Raw genomic sequence first — 5,000 nt, 5'->3', positions numbered from 1 at the left:
ACGCTTGTACAGCTTTTTCAACAAGACTTTCTGGGAAAGGGTTGCCAACTATGATGGCGACTTCGAAGCTGATCTTGCAAAACTCAGATCCGTACAGAAGGCTGCGAAGGTCAGGTGCCAGAAAAATCAGGACCAGGAATTTTGCCAGAAATTGCAGTCAGACGTCTTCGACCTGAATAAGATAGTGTATGAAGAACAAATGAAATGGCTCTGTTGATGTTGGATTGCCGGCCGCTACAAAAGCACATCATCACAGCTATTGACGTGGCTATCGTTTTGTGATGGTGGTGTACTACACCCATGGTGTTTCAAGATAAAATTGGACGGCAGCTCGGTCTCTCAGAGAATTTATCGATGCTTTTGCAACAAAATGTCATATTACTCAGTGGCTTAGCATGAATACGTCACTTTTCTATTTTAATATGCAAATAAAATGTGGTTAACCCATCGAATTGCTCAATCCGGCTGGACCGCCCAATGACAAACGCATTCTTGCACAATGTTGTACACGATGCCATGAAAAAATACTTCAGTATTGGCAAGGAACGTTTCATTTTAGTTAGTTTGATTGGCACTGTATTACGGATAACCTGAAATTAAAATCCCATCAAAGTACCGGAATATAATGTCGTATCAATCTTTTGAATGCTGACAGAATTGTACAGCATAAATTTAAAAAAACTACATGCCTTTATCCACCATTCATATTCTTTCAAATTGCACTACTATTACAATGCAGGCCTTTCTTTCAGTGGTACACTCTGTGACAGTTTAAATTTATCCGTCCTTTCCGTGCATATAAAATTGTATAAGCAACGAGAGGCATTACTCCGCTTCCTATGCAGTTTCGTATTAATGTAGTTACGGCGTGTCTGTTTTGCATCTGTGTTTGTGGAACTTTCATACAACTCGATTCTCATGAGTCACTTTGACTAATGGATGGCAAGCCAGTTTATTTCCATAACTGACAAATTAGCTAAATCTGTGTATTCATAGACGCTTGATGATTGATTAATGTACTTTGTTAAGCTAGGGTGGTAAAAAGTGCATATGTGTACAAGAAATTTGATTTTAGAATTCGATTAAATGTTGATTCACTATACATTATAGTCTATGGGGAAACTTTGGAAATTGTTTTCTATAATTATCACATGAACTGGCCCGAATTCCCACCTGTGTGACGTAGAACAGGACGGATAAGAAATCCGAATTACCCCTGTTGTACGTCATCAACCGGAACTTTTTTCTTGCATGGTACCGTTCATACATGCGGGTCGCGACGTGAACATAGACCGATTTGTCGTGACCGATGCCGTGCTCTCGTGACACTTTTTCAAAAAAGGTGACCGGATAAATCCACACATGGAAACATAGAAGGCATGTCCAGCGAAATTTCGAGTCGCTAAAACTATAGCTGTTCCCGAGAATCGAATGGGGATACCGCCGATCGCTTAGCTTAGTAACGTCGCAGCGCCAGTCGAGTCGCCTCGTAAGGCTCAATGTGGACGTCGTACCTGGCGATCCCGGTTGACGATAAACCTGAAATCTTCACCCCAACGGAAGTTCAACTGAATAAATGAGTACAGTATAATCTTCGGGAAAGCGACATACAGGCACAAGCATAAAGTCATTCGACTAACAACGATAAATTTCCTTCATCATACAAAAAATTCCGTAAATTCTTGCTCGGAATCAAACCTGCAGCGCGGCGTAAGGCTGTAGCGCTACAGCGAAGACATCAACTGTTGAGCTGTATATGCATGGCAGCGCTGTGGAATCCGATGTACTTCGAAAGTTGACTCAGACAACACTCAAAACAGAGTTTCCGTCAAGTAAAATTAGGATGCATCTTCGGGTGAGATATGTCACTGCAAACATCAAAGTCCTTAAGACGAAAACATTGACGACCCAGATCGGGATTAACGAGTTGACACCGGCATGGCAGAGACCGGTGACGGCAGCGTTGTGGGCATAAAGTACGTGCAATGAGGTACACTCTGTGTGTCATCGAACGGAATCTTTCGCGCTCGCCACGGTCGTAAACTTGTGTGATATTTTGAAAAGCCACGGAATCTCTGAGAATGAGAATTACTGTTTCGATCGTGTCGTTGCATTTACTTCATAAATCTATTTGTAAATATTCTGAATAACTCTGAATACTATGGCTATCCGTCGCTAGCACGATGAAAGTTATGTCCACCGATGGCTGACTTGCCTTGGCATCGGTACAGCGCGAGACAATGATTGACAGGTTCACGTGACAGAATCCGTACGTCTGGTTGGTGGAGATACCATTTGATGTAGCAAATTTCAGCTTGATGGGATTTATGAATGAAAGTATCTCCTGGGTGACGGACCGCTTTACTCTTTAAATGAAAGTAATCCGCGTAAGTAAAACACAAATCGCGACGAAATTCATGCAATTTGTTTGGATAATTTGATCAATTCACGTCAAAAGAAAAATAGAAGACTGTTCATGTGATAAATATATAATCCCATTGTATTTTTCTCTGTTTGACGTCATCGTATACGAGTGTTTTTCGCGGAGCCGCACAACTTCTCGCCTTCGGCTCGAAGTTGTACGGCTCCGCGAAAGCTCCGCGAAAAACACTCGTATACGATGACGTCAAACAGAGAAAAATACCATGGGATTATATATATAAACCTAGCTAAATCTGTGTATTTATAACGCTTGATTATTGATATTGCACTTGATTAGGGGTTACAAGTACATGTGCGTGCAAGCAAGAAATTTGACTTTGAAAATTTCAATGAAATCCCGATTCTCTATACATTGTAGTCTGTGAGCAAACTACGAGTATGAACCTGTGTATTTATAAACGCTTTGTTTATATTAATGTAGTTGATTAGACTAGGGTGGGTGAAAGTAGACGTGTGTGCAAGAAACTTGATAATTGAATTTCAACAAAATGTTGATTCATTATTCATTGTAGTCTATGAGGAAATTTTTTCAGAGGTCAGAAGTTGTGCCACGTGGTACTTCCAAATGTCAACGCCACCCAAGGGTCTTAGGGTGGAAAGGTTTAGTGAATCAAATCAGATGAAACATTCGGGGATGTCACATTTTACCATTGATGAATTTGGGGTTTCAAATTTTAGAAATTCAATTTAGAGGTGGGTCGCTTTTTGCATTTCATTTATAGATTAAGTTCCCCTCCCTGTAAAAATGAATCTTCCCTAAACGAAAGTTGTCACATTTGCGTACCAATAGTTTGTGTTTGTGTGAATTGAGGCAACGTGGGACCAATGTTTCCTTATTAATGCTCATCTTATAGTTTTGTGTAACATTTGCGAGTTTCATGGCCGTTTATACCTTTGTTGGCCCGCCACTCATATGAGAACTTTTAGAATCACCGACGGCTTACAGGCTGGCTACATTTAAATAATAACACACGCCAGAAAGGGCAAGATTCGGCTCGGGCATCATCAATATTACCGTCATGAGCATCAGCGTGCTAGCGTGTGTTATTAATTTTATTACACCGAACAAACACTGCTGTTTTCGAAACTTTGCTTAGAATGCAGTCGATCGAGACTCTCCACAGCGAAGCGTTCTATTTGTTGCTCGTTCGTAATGCTACATGAAGATGAAGGTCAACTTAAATTAACGTCTATAAAACAAAGACATTTCTCGTTTAATCATCAATGTACTAAATGTCCTCTACTTCAGGTGCAGCTAATTTCTTGTACCTTTTCAAAAGCCATTGCTTTACAGAAAATTCCAAGCAAATGTACGCGATGATGTGGTACGCCCAGAAAGGACGCGCGGTATTCCAGAACGTGGTAGCGGGCTATATCACTGCACGCGACCGGGCTATATCACCTAAGCCATGTTCTATCACTTTTTGTTCTATATCACGTGAGTGAGGCTCAGCCAATCACAATACCTGGATAATACGTGAGGTGTAATAATTATATTGATTACACCTTACGTATTATTCAGGTACTGTGATTGGCTGAGCCTCACTCACGTGATATAGAACAAAAAGTGATAGAACATGGCTTAGGTGATATAGCCCTGTCGCGTGCGCTGATGTAGCCCTGTCGCGTGCAGTGATATAGCCCGCTACCACGTTCTGGAATACCGCGCGTCCTTTCTGCGCGTACCACATCATCGCGTACATTTGCTTGGAATTTTTTGTAAAGCAATGGCTTTTGAAAAGGTACAAGAAATGAAGTACACGACGACGTTTAGTACATTAAACGAGAAAAGCTTGAACAACACTCTCTTCGTTTTTAGACGTTAATTCAACTTCATGTAGCATTGCGATCGAGCATGGAGGTAGCAGAGATCGAGCAACAAATAGAACGTTTCACTGTGGAGAGTCTCGATCGACACTTGACTGCATTCTGAGCAAAGTTTCGAAAACAAGTGTTTGTTCGGTGTAATAAAATTAATAACACACGCTAGCACGGGCAAGATCACGATTTGTTGCCTGCCCTCGGGCTGGTGCTCATGACGGTAATATTGATGATACCCTCGCCTTCGGCTCGGGCATCATCAATATTACCGTCATGAGCACCATCCCTTGGGCGGGCAACAAAACGTGATCTTGCCCTTGCTGGCGTGTGTTATAATTATATATGACGAGGGCACTGCTATCGTCATTGTACGCATGCGCAGACCTGTTCGCCTGTTCTCTCATCGTGGGCTATGCTATCACACGCGGCGGACTGTGCAGTGACCCCAATCTCCGTACAGAGATTGTAGCGCCGTGGAAAATCATAACCTAGCTGGGGAGTCTCAGCAGCAACCACACTAATCTCTGCCACAGGCGACGGTTTTCACCAACTTTTTGGGTATTGCGCGTTTTCCATGATATACATTTTCTGTCTTTTTTATATATAATACTTCGAACCAAAAAAAATTAGATAAATGAATAGTACACTAGTTTCAATATCAATCCTCGTTTCCGTGAACACTTGCAAAACAGAGACGAGACCTTGCTCTAGGTTACAGGGATGTAAATTGATGATTC

The sequence above is a fragment of the Ptychodera flava genome (assembly GCF_041260155.1).
Source record: "Ptychodera flava strain L36383 chromosome 23 unlocalized genomic scaffold, AS_Pfla_20210202 Scaffold_23__1_contigs__length_28996876_pilon, whole genome shotgun sequence".
In the NCBI taxonomy this organism is placed as follows: Eukaryota; Metazoa; Hemichordata; class Enteropneusta; family Ptychoderidae; genus Ptychodera; species Ptychodera flava.
Note: the sequence above shows the minus strand (reverse complement) of the source record.